We start from the raw sequence: 13,395 nt of genomic DNA, 5'->3' as shown, positions 1-13,395 counted from the left end.
ACCTATCAGCAATATCATCTACAGTCTTCAGATAACAACCCACAGCAGTCCCAGCTTAAAAATCAACCACAAAGTGGTACAGTGCGTCCTCAATCCTTTCCACCCCGACGTAGTGATAGTCAAAGTGGGGATTCAAATTTTCAGTACATGAGCAGTTCATATTCTTTCCCTGATATTATTGAACGTCCCCAAACATATGAGTCTGATACTAATATGCCTTCATTTCTGCAAGAGCTAAGGTCTGGCTGCCCAAGTCCACAAAATTTACCAAAACAAAGTGTTCAAAGAAACACAAACCCCCCAACTGATTACACCCAGGCCCAACAGGGTTTTCAACAACAAGACAGCAATGCGGGTGACAGTAGTGCCTCAGAAGGCAATTATTTCACTGATCTTTAAAATTTCAAATGTTTTAGGGGTTGACTAACTTTTGTTTATTTTACCTACAGTGGAGAGTTATAATATGTTAATAAAGTTGTTAGTGGTATGTGCACCAATTTCAACTAATTGATAGATACCTACTTTTCATGTACACCCCGATAACATGATAATTTGTTCTTGGAACTTATACATACATCTAGTGTTTGTGTAACCGGAGAGCTGTAGTTGAGAAAAACTTTTATTCATACCTTGACCTTCCTCCAGCCACATACACCCGGATCACTTCCATGCCACCATCCACCAGTGCCCGCATGTACGAGAACCGGTTCACTGCTCTTCCATCAGTCTGAGGCACTGTAGTGTAAGAGAAGTGAGCTATTTACGTATCTCAACAGCAGCGGCTGAAGAAATAGAGGGCACACTTACCAAGCCTACTCTGCCTCCAATGACGTTTGTGGCGATAGCCGGTTCTCGTAGATGCAGGCAGTGGTGGTTGGTGGCGTGTGAGCCATCCGCGTGTATGAGGCAAGTGGAAGCACAATATATATACAAGAGCTTTTCTTTACTTCACCTGTTTCCCTTTACACTAGATCACCTATATTGCTGTTATGTACATCGTCCATCCCTATTTTTGGTGTGTCACTGTACAGTTATGTATGCTGAGGTTTTGTGTCTTTACACATATGGAAAGATATATTTAGTACGTTGAGGTAAATAAGACCAGTACTGTCCTGCATTTATGTGAGCGTTATCCTGGATACACACGTTCCGCTGTGCCGTGCGAATCGCAGTATCTATTCCGTCGATTCGATTAATTCCAACATGTTCAACCGTGTTTCGATGGATACAGCCGTCGATTTTGCATATGAAGTATGCATAATCGACAAAGTGTAGAGAAACCGAGAGCCCAATATAGTGTAGTATGTTAAGCATAAATGAAGTAAAGGTTATCGTGAGAAAATTATACTCACAAACATGGGTTACCACACAGGCAACCACTGTATAGGCAGGTGAGGAGATTAGACCTGTCCTCACTCAGGGATAAGAAGTCGCTCTCTGTAGATGCGAAAGGGGGTAGATCACCCCTCCACCAGGGGTGGACACGGTATAGCAGTAGGAGAACAGAGGCGCCAGCAGGATAAAAGTGGATAAAAACTTTAAAATTTGCTGGGAGGAAGTGGTGGACTTACCTCCATAAAGCAGACACGAAAGACTGTCTGAATAGTAGTCACATTTATTAATTAGTACCCCAAAACAGTGCAACGCGTTTCGCAGGCCCAGCCCGCTTCATCAGGCAATAAAAGTGGGGACAAGACAGAATTTCAGCAATAGCAGGTGTAGCGCTGAGGCGCTACACCTGCTATTGCTGAAATTCTGTCTTGTCCCCACTTTTATTGCCTGATGAAGCGGGCTGGGCCTGCGAAACGCGTTGCACTGTTTTGGGGTACTAATTAATAAATGTGACTACTATTCAGACAGTCTTTCGTGTCTGCTTTATGGAGGTAAGTCCACCACTTCCTCCCAGCAAATTTTAAAGTTTTTATCCACTTTTATCCTGCTGGCGCCTCTGTTCTCCTACTGCTATGCATAATCGACGACTTTATCTATCGAAACACGCTTGAATATGTTAGAAATAATCGAATCGATGGAATAGATACTGCGATTCGCACGGGAAACCACAACGTGTGTATCCAACATTACACTTTTGTTTGTTACATGTGGCAGAGACTAATGTCTCCCATTCTCTACCCAAGCGGTATGCTTCTGAAGTTAGGTGGCTTCACAGTCCCCCAAACTGTTCAAAACTCTATGTAGGCAGTAAGATCCAGTTCACATTTGCGTTTTATGTCAGTGAATGTGGTTTTGGATTAACTTGATCCGGATGGTATGTGGCCTGTTCACATAGTGAAAACTGAGCAGATCATTCAATGATTGCATCCGTTTTCAGTAGACAAATTCATATCGTTAATTGTACAACAGGCAACGGAAGATTCTTCCTCGTCTTACACAGAGAGAACAAAGCGCATGGTATGTGAAAAATAGGGACTGTAGCAGTTTCAGGATTTGGGGGACTAGAACCTATCTCTAACAATGGGTTTTTGTGAATAGATCCATTGGTTGAAAACACTTACTATTTAAAAACTGCAAATGTGAACTGGGCCTTACCGTAGCAAAGATATTTTAGACAGGTCATGATAACACCTTACCTGGTCTTTCAAACCTGTAGTGGTTGTTTTTTTTGTTTTTCAGTGCATTTGGATACAGCAATGTTAGAATCACACATGTCGGTTGATAATAAACATAGCTGCAGTGTGTTGTGGTTTAAAACTACATAGCAACCCCTTCACCGTCCGCCATTTGCTTCATATTATTGCAGATGTACCGGTAACTTGCTTGTACCTCCACGGCCTGTGTGCGTAGTATGTCCTTCCCTCTTCACTTCTGGATGGCATGTAGCGATTGTCTCAGAAGCACGGTGCCTTATCTGCGCTTTGTGTGCGCTCCATTACACCAAACGTCAATTGATTGTCATGTGAAGCTTGATGAACTGGAGCGGACACGAAACACGGATTAGTCAGAGGGGTCAGCGTGCCCCTGAGCCGATCACTATGTGCCTGCCAGAAGTGAAGAGGGAAGGACGTACAGGCACATAGTGATCGGCTCAGGGGCACGCTGACGGAATAGATACTGCGATTCGCACGGCACAGCGGAACGTGTGTATCCAGGATAACGCTCACATAGAGAAGCAAGATGGCGCCGGACTCGGTCGCCACGGCCACAGGGCTCCGGAATTTTTTTCACTTTTCTCCCTAATTCACCCTCGCTGCACTTACCCGATCTCCCCTATCTCTCTGGGGAACGGGCGCGCATCGCAGGCTGCCGAGCGGGTTGAGGAGGACAGGAGGCTTTTGGGCTCCGGTAGGCTCCGGCAGGGTCTATCGCAGCCGGAGGACGGGAGGAGCACCATGCGGCCGAGCACCATCTGCTGCCTACCATGTGGCCGAGCACCATCTGCTGCCTACGCTGCCTGCACTTAACCTCCGATGCTGCGCTGGAGGGAACCACCAGCAGCATCGGGTCCTGCCACTGCTGGGGACTGTGTCAGCCTGCTCCGCGGCACCACCTTGGCTGCTCCGGCCCTCCCACGTGGTCCTGACAAGTGGTTCATCTGCCTCGCCTACGCACCACCAGCTGCTAAAACACGTCCTCCTGCGTGTCACCACCACCACCACCTGTGGATCAGCTGCCCACTGTCCGAGCGGGTTAAGGAGGACGTGAGGCTTTTTGGGCTCCAGTAGGCTCCGGCAGGGTCTATTGCAGCCGGGGGACGGGAGGAGCACCATGCGGCTGAGCATCGTCCGCTGTCTACGCTGCCTCCACTCAACCTCCGATGCTGCACGGGAGGGAACCACCAGCAGCACCGGGTCCTGCCACTGCTGGGGACTGTGCCGGCCGGCCACCGCTGGGGACTTGTCAGCCTGCTCTGCGGCACCTAAATCCACCTTGGCTGCTACAGGCTCTCCCACGTGGTCCTGACAAGTGGAGCTCCAGACCTCTCGGGCTCATCTGCCTTAGCCTGCGCATCACCAGCCGCCATCCCACGTCCTCCAGCGCATCAGCACCACCACCTGAGGATCAGCTGCCCACTCTCCTACACTAAGGCAAACCGGACCACAGAGCGGGATACGGGGTCATCTTGCCCAGCTTTGCCTGCCTGAGCCACCGAGGTTAGTGCTCTGGACTACAGCTGGTGCCCAAGCTTCTGCTGCCACACGGCTCACCCCCACCATAGCGCATACATCAGCCCCACGTGGCTGCGACCATAGGCCCACCTGATGCAGGCACTGCCCTCACTTCTGTGGGCCCTCCATGGAAAGTATACAGGCCCTCCACAGAGGAACTTTTGCAGAGGCCATTTTAGGCCTCCGGGGCCTGCTCAAGCAACCTGGGCTGCCACCTTCCACCTGGTCCCCACGTGGTCTGCCGGACTTAAACAACCCAGCATCTGGCAGGGGCCCACCGATCTGGCACCTTACTGCAGATCCTCTCTCCAGTCTCTGACGCGACCGGCTTCCCTGCCCTGACTGGCCCACCACGCGGTCTGCTCCTCCTGGGCTACATCGACCCCAGCCACCCCGACGCCTGAGCCACCTGACCTGAACTACTTCCTCGCCTGATCCATCTGACGGCTGCCCTGCACAAGGGGACTCGCTCTTCACTGTCCCTCTCACTTTCCCTCTCACTTATCTTTATTTTCCTCCCTTTCTCTTGCATCTCTCTCTCTCTTCCCCAGGGTTGGTCTGGGGAGGCATCTGATTCAAGTATCGCTGCAGAAGCGTTTGAGTGCCTAATACGGCAGCGGATTACCCCCTCCAGACCTGCTCCTGGGTCCATCTGTAAGTTTTCTTACATCTAGGTTTATTCTACACTTCTTTCCTCTGCTTTCTGGGGGCATCCAAATAGCTGCAGAGCTGTTGAGCGCTGCATAGAAGGTAGCGCTCCACTCACATAGCACTTGGATGTCTCCTTGGGGGCCTTCGACTATGTAACTATGTAACTAAGTATTATGTCCCATGCACTGTGTACTCACTACTAAATGTAATGTACATTACTGCTTGCGTTTTGCTGTACCATCACCGACCCTGTATGTGCCAAAAATAATTCCGGGTACAACCCCCGTTGTACTTGGCGAAATAAATGATTCTGATTCTGATTCTGATTCTGATTCTGACATAAATGCAGGACAGTACTGGTCTTATTTACCTCAACGTACTAAATATATCTTTCCATATGTGTAAAGACACAAAACCTCAGCATACATAACTGTACAGTGACACACCAAAAATAGGGATGGACGATGTACATAACAGCAATATAGGTGATCTAGTGTAAAGGGAAACAGGTGAAGTAAAGAAAAGCTCTTGTATATATATTGTGCTTCCACTTGCCTCATACACGCGGATGGCTCACACGCCACCAACCACCACTGCCTGCATCTACGAGAACCGGCTATCGCCACAAACGTCATTGGAGGCAGAGTAGGCTTGGTAAGTGTGCCCTCTATTTTTTCAGCCGCTGCTGTTGAGATACGTAAATAGCTCACTTCTCTTACACTACAGTGCCTCAGACTGATGGAAGAGCAGTGAACCGGTTCTCGTACATGCGGGCACTGGTGGATGGTGGCATGGAAGTGATCCGGGTGTATGTGGCTGGAGGAAGGTCAAGGTATGAACAAAAGTTTTTCTCAACTACAGCTCTCCGGTTACACAAACACTAGATGTATGTATAAGTTCCAAGAACAAATTATCATGTTATCGGGGTGTACATGAAAAGTAGGTATCTATCAATTAGTTGAAATTGGTGCACATACCACTAACAACTTTATTAACATATTATAACTCTCCACTGTAGGTAAAATAAACAAAAGTTAGTCAACCCCTAAAACATTTGAAATTTTAAAGATCAGTGAAATAATTGCCTTCTGAGGCACTACTGTCACCCGCATTGCTGTCTTGTTGTTGAAAACCCTGTTGGGCCTGGGTGTAATCAGTTGGGGGGTTTGTGTTTCTCTGAACACTTCGTTTTGGTAAATTTTGTGGACTTGGGCAGCCAGACCTTAGCTCTTGCAGAAATGAAGGCATATTAGTATCAGAGGGCAGGGTGTATTTTGTCCGGGTCAAGGTCCAATCAAGTTGCTGGAACGCCGGCATGAATATGACACAAACAGCGAACAAAGGAAGGAGCAGGAGGATGTGTCGCTATGTAATTTAAGAGCCCCCCCCCAACACACACTATAGTTATATTTATGTTAATTTGTGGTATTGGTATGCTTTTATTGCTCCTTTCATTTAAAAGGTAGAGGGTACTCAATAAAAATGCCTACCTTGAATACTGAAAAATGTGTATATGTAGCACTTTCTCCAAAAAATTATTGGCGTTATGCTAATTTGACATTGTGTTGTTATTTTTGTTATTGTGCTGTTTTTTGCAGCTGATGTTTGCATTTTAATAATGTTCGATACCTTACAGTACGTTACTGTACACTTTTGCACTGTTGCAGACACTATTTCAGTGTTTATTTCTCTAAATAAAAAAAAAAAAATTGCAAATTTTAACAAGCAAATAAAGAAAGGTTATGTTTACCCAAGTGTATTGTTTTTTTATATCCAATTGTTTACTTACAAATGTTCGATTTCCTTTTCGATCGTTTTCCGAGCATTTTCCGATCGATTTCCTATTACAGTGCACGGAAATCTATCGAAAAATGCTCAGAAAAAGATCGCAAAGCAAATTGGACATGTTTAAAATAATCGATATGACAGTGAATAGACCAAAAAATCTCCTAGTGTGTACCCAGCATAATGCTGTGTACACACGTTTCGATTTCCCCACTCGATTCGCATTATCGAATGGATAAGTCGATTATTTAAAATATGCTTAATTGGATTTCTATCATTCCTGACGTTGCTTTTGTATACTTATCATGCAAAATCGACGGCAGGACCGTTAGAAATAAAATCGAGCATGCTTGAAATAATCCAATTGACTCATTCGTTCACGCGAATGTAGCGGGGAAAATCAACGTGTGTGCGCAGCATAAAACTACAATATCACACATATGTACAACTTTTTCATACATGTTGTTGGTAGTAAGTAAGGAGGAAAAGTACAGAAAAATAAATGTAACTTCTTTTATTTCATATAATAACCAGACATTTTTTTTTTAATTGCAAAAAAAACCATGTAAACGTTTTCTGGACTTGTCAGTTTTTAGTCCTTGTACTGCCAACTACGTGGGTCATCATTGATGAAATAGAATAACAGCTCATCCCTCAAGTTCAGTGCTGAAGATGATCCTCTGGGGATTGGTCCTGCAATTTGTACCAACGGATGTTCAATAATCTCAGGCACAATCCCACCTTCCATGTCCCGCAAGTAGTTGTGCAGCACACATGCAGCTTTGACAACATGCACAGCGTTTTCTGGATGTAACTGCATACTGGTGTGAAATACACGCCATTTATTGGAGAGTATACCAAAAGTGCACTCGACAACACGACGTGCATGGGTCAGTCTGTTATTGAAAGCAGTCTTGTGCAAGTTCATTTTTTTTTGAGAATATGGCCGCATGACATTCACACTCAACCCAAATCCTTCGTCAGCAACAAAAGTGAAAGGCTTCGGTTCTGTTCTTCCGGGCCAAGGTCTCGCTGGCGGAAGGTCCAACTTTCCGTCATTCAGACGTACACCCAGTTTACATCTTTCAAATATGCTGGCATCATTGCTGCTGCCGTAGTTTCCAACATCTATATATGTAAAGTGGTAGTCTGCATCTACGACAGCAAGCAGTGTTATCGAAAAGTATTTTTTGTAATTATGGTACTTACTACCACTGCAAGGGGGGCAAATCAACCGGACATGCTTCCCATCGATTGCCCCAATGCAATTTGGGAAGCCGTGTTTAAGCCAGAAGTTATCGGCAATTTCTTGCCACTTTTGACTAGACGGGAATTTCAAGTGCCTTGGTTGTAAGACTGCCCAAATTATACGACAGGTGGAATTCACAATGCCTTGAATAGTTGAAATCCCCAATCTAAATTGATAGTGCAAAGAGGTGTAGCTGTTGCCAGTTGCCAAGAATCTAAAAATGAAATTAAAATACAAATCAACTCCAATTGCCCAAAAACAAATGTTACCAATACTACAGTTTACTTTACTGTCATGTACTATGTAGAGCACTGCTAACCACAGTTATGTGCTATACATAGTACATAACGGTTGTATGGGTTGAAGGTAAGTAACTAAAATCAAAAATACAACACACCCACAAGGGTTATGTACTATGTAGAGCACTACCGACCACAACTGTGCTATCCATAGTACAAAACACTGGAGCACTACTAATACACACACAGTTCAATGGTTTGAAGCAAAAAAAAACAAAAAAAAAAACAATACCATGTACATGTATGGAAATGAACACTTGCTTAAAGTGAACCTAAAGTCTGGCCAAAAAAAAAGAGATGAACTCACCCGGGGCTTCCCTCAGCCCCCCCCCCAGCCGATCGTTGCCCTCGCAGCCCCGCTCCGATGGCCCAGGACCCGCCGGCGAACACTTCCGGTTTGGCCGTCACCAGCAGACAGAAATTGGAAAGCGAGTGAGTGTTCGCGTTCCCAGCCTGTATATCGCCGCATATGCTGCTATTGCGGCCTCCTGGCGGTTCCTGGACCATAGGAGCGGGGCTGCGAGGACAACTATCGGCTGCAGGGGGCTGAGGGAAGCCCCGTGTGAGTTCATCTCATTTTTTTTGGCCAGACTTTAGGTTCACTTTAACATACAATAACACATTACATTACATACTCACCGCAATGTGATGACTAATCTCTCAACCGGTGATATTGGGTTCCGGAATGTAGTAGTCTGCTTTAATAGGTCACTGTGGCACATATCCAGAAGTGCATCAAAACTGTAATATAAAATGAAATTACAAAAATTATATAAACCTTTTTAACACACTACACACTACACACTACACACTACACACTACACACTACACACACACACACACACACACACACACACGCACGCACGCACGCACGCACGCACGCACGCACGCACGCACACACACACACACACACACACACACAAATTTTTCTGGATGGCTCCTGAGGTCAGCATACAGCACTCTGAAAGCACCCTTCTGTTGTCGCTCCATCAACAATGGATGCACCCAGTACCTCCTCCTTTGAGCTTTTCTTCTTAATTGCATAATAGCAATTATAAGGATTAAAGCTAAACCAACTTCAGCATACATTATCAGAAAGTACAAACTAACACAGCTGAAAGAACTGATTACTCCTCTACTACAAACCCACAAATGACTATGCAAGTAACTCTGCTTTATATACACTTCTCTACAACCAATCACTGGCATTCAAAATAATTAACCAATCATGTCACCAGAAAATGCATTTGTTACAGTTAAAAAAACAAAGAAACCAAGATTTGTTTATTTTTTAAACCAATCACTGCCAGGCTAGTGTTTCTAGGCACCATACACTGAATGATATTCAAACAACCAATCATTTCTCTTTAAATTGCATTTCACACTATTCAAAATAGTAAAAAAAAAAAAAAAAAAAAACGCTGCGTTTTCATACTTGCGTTAACGCATTGAAAACGCACTAAAACGCATTCACTTGCGTTGAAAACGCAGCAAAACGCACAACAAAAAGTAGTAAAACGCAAACAGGAGACTTTCAGCTTTTCTCAACGCACCCTGTGATGTGAAAGAGCCCTTACAAGGCACGGTCCAATTAGCCCCAAAAGGGAAAAAATTCCTTCCTGACTCCAGATGGCAATCAGATAAAATCCCTGGATCAACATCATTGGGCATTACCTAGTAATTGTAGCCAGAGCCGGATTAAGGCTAAATGGGGCCCTAAGCAAAGTAACTGATTTGGACCCCCCATCATGTCATAATAGAATCAGAATATGCAGCTGCACAGCAACATGCCCCACACACCGGGGCAGCTGAGCTACTGTTTGATATGGGCAACAGCCCACTTTCCTCTGTGGGTGCACAATGCAGGGAATAGCAGCGGCAAAATGCAGAGTGAGAGATGAATGGCTGGGACATTTGCAACCAGGGGCAGGGGCACCCATGTGAAGAGGGCACCAGATATTACAGCAGCAGCACTTTCCCCCTGCATCTCCGGCCTGGCAATAACAGAAAGCTCTGGACACCGCCAAACAAGAAGTCGTTCCCCAGACAGAATTACATAACCACCCCCACCACCTAACAACCGATTTCCTCCCAAACTAGACAGCCACCATGCAGCCTCCATCCCAGTGAATACGATAGTCCAGCAGAGAAGGCAGCCGCAGCGGGGGAGAATGACAGCACCAGATGACTCACATTCACCTATTGCGATCCAAGCAATAGAGGTCCTGTCATCCGGAGCCCATCTGTCTCCTCTAGAGTGCTGCCGCTCTGTTACTACTACTATTACTACTTCCTGTTTGATCTGAGAATCAGGAAGTTCAGAGCGAGCGGCTGCACTGTAGAAGAGACAGATGGGTTTCAGATGATCTCTATCGCTTGGATCATGAATAGGTGAGTGAGCGTTCGCAATCTGCTGCTATTATTCTTTCTGCAGCAGTGGTTCCCTGTGAGAAGGGAGAGAGGGGTGGGCAGCGGCAGAGCGCACAGTAGCAGGAGGGGGACCTAGGAGGAGAGCCTGGCTCTGAAGACAATCAGCAGCGCCCGTCATCATTTGACAAGACAAGACAAATAATATTTATATCGCGCTTTTCTCCTGGCGGACTCAAAGCGCCAGAGCTGCAGCCACTAGGACGCGCCCTATAGGCAGTAGCAGTGTTAGAGAGACTTGCTTAAGGTCTCCTACTGAATAGGTGCTGGCTTACTGAACAGGCAGAGCTGAGATTCGAACCCTGGTCTCCTGTGTCAGAGGCAGAGCCCTTAAAGGGACTCCGAGCAGTGCCTGTGGTTATGCCTTTAATTAATTACATCCTCACACCTACCAACATGATGTTTGTAATTATATCCCCCTGGGTTCCTTATATTTCATTGCATTGTGCTGAATCGAGCTGCCGACTTTGGAGAAGTCATCCTGTGTAATACAATGTAACTATGGAAAGATGCATATCATTTTTGAAGCTCTCTTTCTCCTCTTTCCAATGATAGATAAACTGTCACCCTACGCCTTTCAGTTTTCGATATTTTCGCGATCGAAATTGCCATGGCCACGATTTCAATCGCGAAAATTGCGAAAACTAAAAGGCATAGGGCGGTGGTTTATATATCGTTGGAAAGAGGAGAAAGAGAGCTTTAAAATGATATGCAACTTTCCATAGTTACTGCACTGCTCAGAGTCCCTTTAACCATTATACTATCTAGCCACCGCTGACAGGATGGCGAGGGCTGGTTTATGTGCTGATGGGGCCCCTTTGACTCTGAATGGGGCCCCAAGCGACTGATTTTGTTGCCTGGTTGGTAATCCGGCCCTGATTGTAGCCATGGATGTCTTTCAACGCAAGGAAAGCATCTAAGCCCTCTTTAAATGCCGGTATAGAATTTGCCATAACTACTTCCTGTGGCAATGCATTCCACATCTTAATCACTCATAATGTAAAGAACCCTTTCCTAAATAAATGGCTAAAACGTTTTTCCTCCATGCACAGATCATGTCCTCTAGTCCTTTGAGAAGGCCTAGGGACAAAAAGCTCATCCGCCAAGCTTTTGTATTGCCCTCTGGATGTATTTATACCAGGGCCGGGCCGAGGCATAGGCTGTAGAGGCTCCAGCCTCAGGGCGCAGTGTAGGAGGGGGCGCGCAATTCATTCAGCTGTCATTCCTAATTGTGTATGAAGCAGAAAAAACTTAAGAAAAGGGGATACATAGCAGTGACTGCAAGCCAGATAACTAGATATTAAGGTGTTGGGGAGGTTGTGGGCCCTGTGGCGCCTCTTAGTCTAACAGCAATCAGTGAGTGACAGCTGGGGTGGGAGGGGTGGAGGGGCGCACTTTGGTGTCTCAGCCTTGGGTGCTGGAGGACCTTGTCCCTGCTCTGATTTATACATCTCAATATAAAGGCCCTCTTGTGGCCAACCTTTAAAACTATTTCTGTTTGTACAAAAGAAATGCCAGGGATCTTTATACAGCAGTATTGTGGCTGTACAACAATCCCTGGCCAAAGCACTGCCACTTCCACTGGGTTTCCAGGTGGTCATTAACCACTTGCCGACCGCCTTAAGCCGATGGGCGGCAGCAAGGGCTGGGCCCAAACGACCGCAATACGCCCACCGGCGGCGGCAGCAGGCGTGGCTGTGCGGTGATCGTGTCATTTGTGATGCGATCAGCCGCCGGTGACAGGCTGCACCCCCCGCGTTCGGAAGCGCCGGCGGGTTAATAGCGAACAGATCGCTGCATACAAAGTGTATAATACGCTTTGTAATGTATACAAAGCGTATTATACAGGCTGCCTCCTGCCCTGGTGGTCCCAGTGATCGAGGGACCACCAGGGCAGGCTGCAGCCACGCAGGTAAGCACCCAAGCACACTGATCCCCCCCCTTCCTCTGATCGCCCACAGCACCCCTCAGACCCCCCCCCCCTCCCACCCCTCAGACCCCTGTTTGCACCCAATCACCCCCCTAATCACCCATCAATCACTCCCTGTCACTATCTGTCAGCGCTATTTTTTTAACTAGTCCCCAAACTGCACCCTGGGGGCTCCTGATCACCCCCCCACACACACACACTCTCAGATCCTCCCCAGACCCCCCCCAGCCCCCCCCCTCCCCCCCTGTGTACTGTATACATCTATCCTCCCCTGTAATCACCTCTCAATCACCCGTCAATCACCACCTGTCACTGCCACTTATCAGATCAGACTCTAACCTGCCTCTTACGGGCATCTGATCACCCTCCCACACCATCAGATCGCCCGCAGACCGACCCTCAGATCACCTCCAAAGTGCATTGTTTACATCTGTTCTGCCATCTAATCACCCACTGATCACCCATCAATCACCCCGTCACCACCTGTCACTGCTACCAATCAGATCAGACCCCTATCTGCCCCTAGGGCACCCAATCACATGCCCACACCCTCAGAACGACTTCAGACCCCCCTAGACCTCCCCCCCCCCGTGTACTGTATACATCTATTCTCCCCTGTAATCACCTGTCAATCACCCGTCAATCACCCGTCAATCACCCCGTCAATCACCCCGTCACCACCTGTCACTGCCTCACAACAGATCAGAACCTAAAATGCCTCTTACGGCATCTGATCACCCTCCCACACCATCAGATCGCCCACAGACCTACCCTTAGATCACCTCCAAAGTGAATTGTTTACATCTGTTCTGCCATCTACTCACCCGCTGATCACCCATCAATCACCCCTTGTCACCACCTGTCACTGCTACCAATCAGATCAGACCCCTATCTGCCCCTAGGGCACCCAATCACCCGCCCACACCCTCA

The sequence above is a fragment of the Hyperolius riggenbachi genome, unplaced genomic scaffold (assembly GCF_040937935.1).
Source record: "Hyperolius riggenbachi isolate aHypRig1 unplaced genomic scaffold, aHypRig1.pri scaffold_177, whole genome shotgun sequence".
In the NCBI taxonomy this organism is placed as follows: domain Eukaryota; kingdom Metazoa; phylum Chordata; class Amphibia; order Anura; family Hyperoliidae; genus Hyperolius; species Hyperolius riggenbachi.
This window is presented reverse-complemented; position numbering follows the sequence as displayed.